Source organism: Rhinopithecus roxellana, chromosome 7 (assembly GCF_007565055.1).
Source record: "Rhinopithecus roxellana isolate Shanxi Qingling chromosome 7, ASM756505v1, whole genome shotgun sequence".
Taxonomy (NCBI): Eukaryota; Metazoa; Chordata; class Mammalia; order Primates; family Cercopithecidae; genus Rhinopithecus; species Rhinopithecus roxellana.
Window position 1 is genome coordinate 23,522,289 of NC_044555.1, and position 12,042 is coordinate 23,534,330.

General features: G+C 41.5%; 1 long non-coding RNA gene across 1 annotated transcript in view; it reads right to left on the reverse strand.

Moving 5' to 3' along the window:
- LOC115898722 overlaps positions 1-12,042 on the reverse strand; it is a 105,686-nt gene that overhangs the window by 38,069 nt on the left and 55,575 nt on the right. The window contains exon 2 of the long non-coding RNA XR_004058410.1: positions 1,144-1,203. This is a non-coding gene — a long non-coding RNA (uncharacterized LOC115898722). The remainder of the gene's footprint in view (positions 1-1,143; positions 1,204-12,042) is intronic.

Sequence of the window (12,042 nt, forward strand, 5' to 3'; positions counted from 1 at the left end):
TGGCTCAAAACTCTCTTGACTAGAGGCTGTATGGCCTCTGCCAGATTAGTTTACCTCTCTAACTTTCAATTTTCTCATCTGTAAATTTGCAGTAATTACAGTCCCTACTTTTGTAAATCACTGCTTCTGAGAAGCCCTTCTTGATATTTTTTGAAAAAGTTCTTTTTTCATAGAGATGGGATCTTGCTGTGTTGCCCTGACAGGAGTACAGTGGCATGATCATAGCTCATTGCAGCTTAAGCAATCCTGCTGCCTTAGCCTCTCGAGTAACTGGGACTACAGGTGTATACCACCACACTTGGCCATTTTTTTAGTGTTTGTAGAGATGGAGTCTCACTATGTTGCCCAAGCTGGTCTGAAACTCTGGGGCTCTAGCAATCTGCTTGGCTTGGCCTCCCAAAGTGCTGGTATTACAGATATGAGCTACCATGCCCAGCCCTGTTTTGTCATAGTTCTTATCAAAATTATACTTAGTAGCCTGAATATCTCTCTCTTCTTAATTCTGAGGTCCACTGGCTCTGAGACCCAGACTGGGTTGTCTCTGTGTCCTGAGTCAGGCACAGAGCCTGGAATATGGCATCCCACAGATGTTCCTAACATGTTTATTATATAAATGGTTGTCACACCTTCTACTTGTGAAAGATACATAGCTGTTATTTTGCCAGGTATTTGTTTACCTGAAAATATGAAAAATGAGATACCATAAGACTGTCATCTCTGATCAAGTTCCTCTTTAAGTTTCCTTTAATTGGGAAGAATATTTCATCTATAAACCATGCCTTTATTTTTCAGGATTTTCCAGTAACAATATATTCCTGACTTCTTAGCTTCATAAAGTACTGTGTGCTTTAGCACCCTTAGGTGTTAAATTGGCACCACAGCTGCATTTGATAATTCACTGAAGGCTTAAGGCTTCCCAAATACAAATGAGTTAAAAACATGGTAATCCTTCAGTATTTATTTAATGTAAGAACCTTTGAATGAACACAAATATCCTAATTATTTTAATTTACAGGTAAAAGACATAAGACAGCAATTAGGATTATATGGTAACAGGCTCATATAGACAAGGCCAAGGCCTGACTGATTTGACTGGTAAAGATACAAGGAAACACTTTTAGATTGAGACAGTTTAGTACTTACATAAACAGTGCAAAGAATGAACCAAAGAGGCCAACTCCCCGGGTCCTTGTCTCATATACCCTAAAAGACAACAAAGAAACAAAAGGGGCCAGATGACTATAATGCAAGTTGAGGGATACTCCCTGGCTGAGGAGCCAAATCTATACTGTGGCTGAGTGGTTATATATTCTGCAGCTCTATTCCAAAGGGCACAGGACAGAAAGTTCCGTACCTCATCAGAATCTGGTAAGTGATGAGAAATTCATTCAAGACAGCCTCTCAGGAGAGAGAGGGAAGTGACTGAGAGAAAGCCTTATAGCAGCTCCTTACAGCCTCTGATCTTCTCATGTTCTGGGAGAATCACAAGGCATTTAACCAAAACTCAGATTAGCTGCAGTTCAAGCCTATATGGATACATGCAAGGGTGCCAGGTCATCATGGAGGAGCCATTCCCCTACAACTCCACTCTCCTTTTATATATCCACCTAATGATTCTTTTTACAAACATAAGCCACCTGTTATGGCCACTCTAAAGACACAGAATGGACCCCATGCAAAATTTGGTTTAGATATCGAGAGCAATAATGCTGTATACACATCAACAGGGTATTCAAAAGTTTATTACTTGCATAATGAGGCTCTTTTGGGAGAGCAAGGCAGGCTTCCAAAGCTGATCTGAAAATGTCTTGATAGAGCTAGGAAAGGAGACTAGCTTACAGTTTTTATGGTGGTTAGGGGTGCTGGGGTGAGGGTTCCAGTGTGCAGCTGGGGACTTGCATGGTTTGAAACTCCTTTCAACAACAAAGGAGAGAGCACGCAGGAATTTCTTTAGCTTGTCCAAATGCAGGGCTTATGGAGAACCGAGGTGGAGGCTTAAGACGCCGTCAGCAAACATCCAAAAACAAAAAAACAAAAAAAGAGACAGCTTCCTTATTACAATTTACTCCTGATGTTTGAGAAATAAAATGTACTATGTTTTTGTAATTGAATGTAAACAGATTTAAATAATCCATTATGGTGCTCTATGAGGTCTGTAGCCTGATACCTATAAGAAAGATGAAAGTTCCATCAACTGTCTCATTCTAGAGCTCAGCATTGTGTATTCTGAGAAGTGAAATGAGTGTCTTGGTTGTAATAAATGACGTCTGGAACTCTGACAGCAATAAGGAGTGTCTTAATGAGGCCTTGTATTATAGTTTTATTATATGTAAAGGCATGTGTGGTATTGACTTATAGTTTGGTATCTGTGAGGCAAGAGATTCCCGGAGTTCCATACCCCAAAAGACACACTGGATAAGGAATTTATATTGCTGCCATTGTCCAAACCAGACAACCATATAATTGGCAATGACTTAAGGGTCTAAATATTTACAGAGGGGGTCAATTAGTGACCCAGGCATCCACTGCTAAGATAATAGCCTGAAGGTTGGCCAAACTGATCTTTGGGTCCAGTTCTTTATCAGAGACATCCTAAATAAGGGATAAAAAAAAAAAAAAAAAAAAAAAAAACCCAGCAACAATCCACTGAGCTCCATTATGTGTGATTATGACAGTGCATCCATAAAGTGGACAAACTCCCATTATTCTTCATTCAGTTGATTCTACAGGGGTCTCCAAGTAGCCAAAGGGTCTGGTAAAGGGGTAGCCTCATCCAGCACCATGGCATCTGGCAAAGGACTGAGGACAGGGGAGGCCATCCCCACCTGTAAGTGTGATATGCCAGAGGGCCCAGGTTTGGTTCCCTCCTGTAACAAAGAGACTTTAGTGGCTGTGATGAGTTTGTAGGGTGCTGCTTCCAAGATCCAAGGCAGAATTAGCTGGAAATGGAAGGTAATGAGCTGAGTGGCTATGAGAGCCTCTATTTCCAGGAGACTCCAGTACATATCCAGCGTTGCCACTCTAACAATATACAGCATAAGACCTACGAAGGCAGTTTCTTGCATCAGAAGGTCATGGGCAACTCATAGCCATCATGGATGGTACAAAGACTCCAAGAGGCATTAGAGGAGGATGCTAAAGCCTCTACAGTGAAGAAGTCTCAGGGTGGGAGTGGCACTAATATGGTTGAAAAAATTCTAGAGTGTTTTGCTGGGAGGGAGTCCCACTCAAGGTGGGCCTATTTTGCAAGTAATGGCATAAATGGGCCAAAGTAAAATTTGTAAGTGAGGAAAATGTTGCCTCCAGAACCCACAAAGGCCTAAATATGTTCGGCATGCTTTAATATTGACCGGGATGGAACAGACCTCAGTTTACCAATAATTTTCAGGAATTGAAACAAGGTGGCAAGACTTCATGCCCTGTATGGGGCAGTGTTCCATCCCCTTTTTGTGAGCTCCTTCTTAGAATATTTGTATGTCCTGAATGAGTGTTCTAAAGAATTCTCTTAGAAAAGAATGTTATCAATGTGGTGTCATATCTGTGCTCCTGGAGAAAGTTAGATGCAGTTAAGGTCTTGCCTCCAAAGACTGTGTGAGATAGCAGAGCTGTTGAGGTACCCTCTAAGTAGCCAGGTAAAGGTGTACCATTTCACTTTGGAGGGGAAGGAAGAGAGGCTACTGAAGTATGCACTAAACAGAATGTATTAGCCAAATATACAATAGCAAAACATTTATCAGTTGCTGATTGGATGGAGTCAATAATTTCCATTGTAATAATAATTAGTTGGTCTAATTGCTGGGACCACAGCATAAAGGCTGTGGTAATTCATCAAGAAGTCTCATTCATTCTTTCCAAGTTTAGGAACGGGCCAAATTAAGCTGTTAAATGGAGAAGCAGTGGATATAATCACCCTCCCTCTTATCTAAATAGGCCTTGTAAAATGGGTTGCAATCCTTTGAAGGCTCTATCTTGAGCTAAGAGCCATTGTCTTGTTAATGTCTAATTGACACTAGGCTCTCTTAGCTCTGTATATTGCTGGGGAGTTTTTCATGGAGGCTCATTTCTTCAAGTCAGTTTGTAAATGCCAAAGAATCTAATTTTGATTTATTATTTGATGAGTCTGAGAGTCCATGTCCACTACTGGATATTTTAGGGCCATGGATGCTATAGCCATGGGGAATTTAGTCAAGACAATAATTATGAAGGTTAAATGGAGGCATACATGTTTGTCCTCTATTCTATATTCAGTAACTACCCTAAGATTATAGGGTTACCCTGTGTATTAGGGTTCTCCAGGGAAACAGAACCAAGAGGATGTGTATACATATATTTAAGCACATCTATTATAAGGACTTGGTTCATGAAATTATGGTGGCTGGGGTGAGTCCCAAATCTGCTATGTGGACTGGCAGCCTTGAGACCCAGGAGAGTTCATGGTACAGATGAAGTCCAAAGGCAGTCTGTTAGAGTATTCCCCCTTGCTCAGGGAGGTCAGCCATTTTATTCTATTCGGGCCTTCAGTTGATTGGCTGAGGCCTACTCATATTGTGGAGAGCCATCTGCTTAGTCAAAGTTCACTGATTTAAACATTAATCTCATCCCAAAACACCCTCCAAGTTGACATATAACATTAACCATCACAAGTCCAACGCTCGTCAAATTGGCACCCATACATCTCTTAAACCATACTTTATCCCCCAAAAAAGACAATATCAAGGCTATACTTCTACTTAACATTATACAACTCTCCTGCATGCAGTGGAAAGTGAATAACCTTTTCCCCAGGAGAAGATGTGAAGTCTTTGCATTTAATCTCTTTGATATCTCATAAGTTAAATACTATGATAAAAAGTTCATACATCTTGTGTTACATGAAAAGGAGATAAGAGAAGAAAAAGATATTTGCTACACACTCACACACACACACATACACATGCAAACACAAACATATAACAAAATAAGGTGAAAATACTCATAGTGACTGCTGTCTTCATTTCTGTAACTGGTCACATAGTAGTAGCTGGTATTTATAATTACCTTCTTCCACTACTGATTATGTATTCCCTTTGCCTTCAGCAAACACCTCACCTGGTCATAGTTCTTTATCTGGTAGGGTGACCCAAACCTTCATTCCTAAGGACATTAGGAGTCTTACTTGAATTAGGTTGTAATAGTTTACTATTGATTTTAATTACAGGACATGGTAATACTAAGAGAGGCCCTGGCGGATCCTCCTACATTGCAGACATACTCTTCCTTACCTCCATTGAGGAGTAGCAATCTGATTTCCTTAGTAGTCAGAATTACTCCAACTATCAGAGTAAGTCCTTTCTTTACCTGTTGATTCAAAGGCATGAGGATCCCAAAGTGGCCAGGTGGCAATCTTAACTTCCAGATCAATGGAATAATTGTATCTTCTGGTGGAAGCACTCCTCCCTTTGGGCATGAGACCTCTAGGCCAGCAGAGTATAAGGCTGTGGGGAAAGGAAGCAAAAATTTTGCTAGTGGGTCACAAGGCTTGTTACTGAGTGGTGTCACTTCCATTTCCCTTCCTTGATTACTGGACCTGTGAATCCTGGCTATTGGAGAAACAGCACCATATATTGGACTCTGATTCAGTGCATATATATCCTCCTGGAGAACCTTGCTCTAGCCCTGCAAGGTATTGTCACTTAGCTTGCAATCTTTAAAAGATCACTCCACTGTTCTGTCAAGCCAGATACTTCAAGATGATGGGGAACTTGGTAAGAGCAGTGAATTTCATGAGCATGAGCTCATTTCAGCACTGCATTTGCTGTGAACTTAGTTTCTTGATTAGAAGCAATACTGTATGGAATGCCATGACAGTGGATAAGGCATCCTGTAAGTCCATGGATGGTAGTTTTGCAGAAGCATTGTATGTAGTGAAGACAAACCAGTATCCAGAGTAAATGTCTATTCCAGTAATAAAATTCTGCCTTTTTATAATGGAAGTTGCTATGGTTTCAATGTCTTTCCAAAATTAATGTTGAAACTTAATCCCTAATGTGGCAGTATTGAGAGATGAGGCCTTTAAAAGACAGAGCCCTCATGAATGGATTAATTTTTCATTCGTGGATTAATGGATTAATAGGTTATCATGAGAGTAAAACTGGCAGCTTTATAAGAAGGGGAAGAAAGACCTGAGCTCCATGTGAGCATACTCCTCAGCTGCCTCAACATGTGATGCCCTGCACCACCTTGGGCATACAAAAACAACCTCTATGAGGGTCCTCACCAGAAAGAAGACTTGTACCAGATGCAACCCCTTAACTTCTCAGCCTCCATAACTGTAAGAAATAAATTTCTTTTCTTTATATATTACCAAGTTTCGGGTATTCTGTTGTAAACAACAAAAAAATAGTCTAACACAGAAGTAGTCCAATGTAATCAACCTGCCATCAGGTAGACAGCTGATCACCCTGGGAAATAGTGCCATATTGGCAACTTGGTGTTAGTCTCTGATGCTGGTAGTTTGGGCACTCAGCAGCAGCTGTAGCCAGGTCAGCCTTGGTGAGTGGAAATCCATTTTGCTGAGCCCATGCATAACCTCGATCCCTGCCACCATGGCCACTTTTTTCATCAAGCCCATTGCATGATGACGGAGTGACTGGGAAAAAAGGCTGACTGGTATTCACAGAACATGTCATCTTATCCAATTGATTATGAAGATCCTTCTATACTAAGGTCACCTTTTGTGAGCATTCACATGAGATGAACTATCTTCACATTTTTCACCCAGACAAGTCTATCCACATAGCTCTTTCCCAACCTTGCTTATCACCAGTTTTCCACTCATGTTCCCTCCAAGTCCCTGACCATCTGGCCAAAGCATTGGCTACGACCTGTGAATCAGGATGTAATCCCATGTTTGGACATTTCTCCTTCCAAGAAAAGTGAGAAAAAGTTGTATTCCTTGTAGTTCTGCCCACTGGATAATTTTCTTTCACTAATGTCCTTCAGGGATGTTCCAGGAAGGGGATGTAGCACTATAGCTGTCCATGTTTGGGTGATGCCTGCATATCACGCATAATCACCTGTAAACCAGGTCCGAGTCTTCTCTTCCTCTGCCAACTGATCATAGGGTATTTGTGTCTCCAGGGCCTGGTTGGGCATGATTTTATGTATACACACACACAAACACACACACACACACACACACACAACCACTTCCACTTCATGGAGTGCTGCTGTGCACACCCAACTTGATAACCTCATGGATCAAATAACACTCATTTTATGAATAGCAGTTCAGGTCCCATGGTAACTTGGGGGCCCATGGTTACCATGGTTAATTGTTCAGTCTCTACTAAGGCCCAGTAGCAGGCCAAGAGCTATTTCTCAAAAGGAGAGTAGTTAAATGCAGCGCATGGCAGGGATCCCCCTCCAAAATCCTAAGGGCCTGCACTGTGATTCACCTATAAGGGCCTGCCAAGGGCTCTGTAGTAGTCCATTTTCATGCTGCTAATAAAGACATACCTGAGACTGCACAATTTACAAAAGACAGAGGTTTATTGGACTTACAATTCCATATGGCTGGGGAGGCCTTAAAATCATGGTGGAAGGTGAAAGGCACACCTCACATGGTGGCAGACAAGAGAGCTTGTGAAGAGAGACTTCCATTTTAAAAACCATCAGATCTCGTGAGACTTATTCACTATCATGAGAACAGCAAGGGAAAGACCTGTCCCCATGATTCAGTTACCTCCTACCGGGCCCTTCCCACAACACATGGGAATACAAGATGAGATTTGGGTAGGGACACAGCCAAACCATATCAGGCTCCAAACAGCATCTCTCTCTGCCACTGTCACTTCAAGCACCACTGGATCTGCTGGATCATATGGCCCAAGTGACAGAGTAGCTTGCAGAGCAGCCTGGACTTGTTGTAGAACCCTGAGTTCCAGTCAAGCAAATTAACATGCTTATCATCTCAATTTTGTTGTTGTTGTAATAAAGGTACCTAAAATCTGCTTCCTTCGCAAATTACCAGTATATGATACAATATTATTAACTATAGTCCTCATGTTGTACACTAGATATGTAGACATTCATCCTACATACCATAACTTTCTATTCTTTGACCTACATCTTCTCTATGTTCCTCTTGTTTCATTGCAGGAGGGGCCAGATGCAACAACTTATCCTTCACCTTAGAAGGGATATCTTGACATGTTCCACACCACTGGACCCCTAGTTTCTTTCACTAAAGAAGGCAGCCCCTGAATTTTTGTCAGATTTATTTCACACACCCTGGCATAGTAATATGTTACCAATAAGTCTAGAATGGTTGCTACTTCTCATGCACTAGGTCCAATCAGCCCAATCAGCATAATATAGTCAAGGTAATGTACCAGCATGATTTCTTGTGGAAGGGAAAGATGATCAAGATCCCCCACAAACTAAATTATGACACAGGGTAGGACAGTTGATATACCCCTGACGTAGAACAGTGAAAGTATATTCCTGGCCTTGACAGCTGAAAGAAAACTGCTTCTGGTGGGCCTTATGGACAGGTATGAAGAAAAAGGCATGTGCCAGATCAATAGCTGCATACCAGATGAGATGTATTAATTTGCTCAAACAATGAAACCACACTGAAACAGCAGCTGCAATTGGAGTCACCACCTGATTAAGCTTATGATAATCCACTGCCATTCTCCAAATTCCATCTGTCTTCTGCACAGGTAAGATATTTGAGTTGAATGGGGATGTGGTGAGAATCACCATCCCTGTATTTTTTCAAGTCCTTGATGGTGGCACTAATCTCTGCAATCCTTCCAGGAACACGGTATTGCTTTTGGTTTACTATTTTCCTAGTGTATTAGTCCATTCTCATGCTGCCCCAGCGTGAACTGCCCAAGACTGGGTAATTTATAAGGAAAGACGTTTAATTGACTCATAGATCCACATGGCTGGGGAGGCCTCAGGAAACTTACAATCATGGCAGAAGGGGAAGCAAACACACCCTTCCTCACATGGTGGCAGGAAACAGAAGTGCCAGCAGGGGATATGCCAGATGCTTATAAAACCATCAGATCTTGTGAGAACTATCACGAGAACAGCATGGGGGAAACCATCCCCATGATCCAATCGCTTTCCACTAGGTCCCTCCCATGATATGTGGGGATTATGGGAACTACAATTCAAGATGAGATTTGGGTGGGGGCATAGCCAAACCATATCACCTAGGTAAAGGAAGTTCTAGTAGCTTCCACTTGTCCTTTTCCACCATAATAGCCCTCACTGCAAAAGTCATTCTTTGGGATTCTGCCAGTTGCTGAGTATATCTACACTAATTATTCATTCTTAAAATAAAATAATCATAGGATGGACTCAGGGACTCACTGGGCCCACTGTGAGGTGGACCTGAGCTAAAACTCCATTGATCACCTGACCTCCATAAAACCTTACTCTGACAGTGATGTTTTAGGCCTCCTGGAATTAATATCAGAACCAATAGTAGTCCCTGAAAGGTTTATTTTCTTTTCTCCTATGCACAGTTACCCTGGCATAAGGCTTTAGGTTCCTTTGGGAAATGTTGGGAGATAGATTAATAATATCCATTTTTGGCAGTGTTTCAGGGTCCTTGCTCAAGGGGATCTGGCCTCCTTTTCAATTCAAGAGTTTCTGTGTCTGTGAACTGGTTCACATCTGAGAATTGATTGAGGAGCTGTGACACTATTTTTATGATTGTGAATTTTACCTAAAGTTTTCTGCTTATACAGATCAAACATAACTTTAGTAGACTTCTGTCTTTGTCCACTCAGACTGCTCTAATAAAATACCATAGACTGGGTTGTTTTAACAACAGACATTTATTTTTCATAATTCTGGAGTCAGACTCTTTATTATATGACCCTATCAGATATCCCAATTACTTCTACTCATTATACCAAATCTGTTCTGTTTGTCTTAGGCAACATTGGAGTAGAGTGACCATGACTATAACTCGTAGTAGGATAATTGAACCCATCTGCAGGATAGACTTCAGCCACTTGTAGTCCAGGCAGTTAAATATATAAAAGCATAAAAAAGAGCCCAACAATAACAAGATGAGGCTAAAGGGAATCATATCAGTGTCCAAAATATTAATATTATTGTTTCAAGTGGAGGCTAGTTCTGGAGTCAGTGGATGTTAGGAGGTTTCTGAGAATTCTTAGATTGGGATTTCTTCTTGGCCAGAAATTAAGTTGTGAATGGTGGGAACATGAAATTGGCCAGATGCCCTGTGAACAAGGGCTGAGAGAGAGATTAATGGTCTCCCTTCCAACTCTTGACCATTCAGGGTCAACGGTGTTTTCTCCTCACTATTCATGGTTGTTCTCTTTCCACAGCCACAAGACCGATGTGACTTGTTTCTGCAGCAGTCACTTCACTGTTTTTCCAGTCTTCCCAATGTCTTACCCACTCCATATGTGGTTTGGAAGTTTCATCCCTATGTGGTTTGGAAGTTTCTTCTTCGTATTTCTTGTACCATCTAGATTATCTCACACTCCCTGACATGTGGGTCATGCCAAGATCACCTCAGAGGCGGTCATTTCATATTTATGATCAGTATCATCATGTCCATAATTGCCCAAATATAGCCAGATGGCAAAAGAAGCATTAGGTTAATCTCCCACCCCCACAGCTTACAAGTTTTAGTAGTTTGATTTCCCAGCAGTAGGTGTAGGAGTGAAAAAGGTAGAGTGAGAGGAGAAAATTATGGTTTGTATTTTCTTACAGCCAGCCTGGACTTCCTTTCCCACTCTTCAGCCTCATATTAAACATTTTATTTAAATAGGAGTTACCCTTCTGAAGAATCACCACATTTAGAGCCCAAACTGCCTGTCTTAAGTGTGTGCTCTACTGGGATCTGAGCCTTGGTTAACCAGTTGCCTTTTTCATTTTCTCCTTTAAGAGTCCACTTTATCTTTCAGTGGCACCTGCTGCCTGGAAATTATATGGGGCATAAAATATCCAGAGAATATCTATACGGCTGCTCACTGTTTGTTACTTTTTGCTATAAAGGCAGTACCAGATGTGTTCAGGGAATCCAAATATGTAACATAGTCCATCTTAGAGTCACTGAATAGTATGGCCCCCATTTGCTAAGTTGATAAGAATAGCAATGCCATGCCTGAAAAGTTGTCTATGAAAGTCAATGTCCAGGGGTAGCCTCAAGAGGAGGATAGGATGTATATATTTTCCAGGATTGGCCAGGTCTGGTACCTCTGGCTATGTGCCCCAAAGCTCCCTTTGCTACTTGGTTGCATAGCTTTCAGTTTGAACACATCTGCCAGGCTTCAAACCTCATGTTCTGGAATCATTAGGTCTTGTTTGTTTGTTGTTGTTGTTGTTGTTTGTCTTTGTTTTTGCCCAGTCCTGAATTGTAAATAGATTACTGTACTCCATGTGATGTTATATTCAGGTGGATGCCCTACCCAGGTGTCCTTTTATGGGTAGTACAGATTTGATCATCTTGCTGTTGCCATTGATGTTCATCTTCAAAAGGTCCTTTGTCATGGGCATCCATGTTAGTCATTAACAGAGGTTGTGGTCCTGTGCAATTTGCTGCTATGTTGTTTGTCTCTGCCGGGACTGAGACTTGATAATCCAGTCATCCTACTGCCAGTTACTACACTGCCAGACTCTTGACTCCTGCTCGTAAGTCAATGAAAAATATAACAGGGTGCATTTTTGGGGATGTTTTCCAGGGAAAACACCATGAAAATATATCACTAAACAGACATCCCTTTTCCATGAGCAGTTACAGTACACAGTTTTCTTTGGAGATGCAATGCAGCAGTGACCCAGCACATCTCACTGGTTTTGAACTTAGCTGATCCATCTGTAAACCAGGCCCAGATGTCCTCAGGAACCTCAGTTTACTGAAGCACTCAAGAAGCTGAAGGTGCTGGCACAGACCCCACATCTAAGACAGCCTCATCTAAAACATGACGAGCCAATATTTCATGTAACTGTGAGACTCCATAATGCCCAGCTTACTTTTTCCTGGATATACAACTTCCACTTAATAAT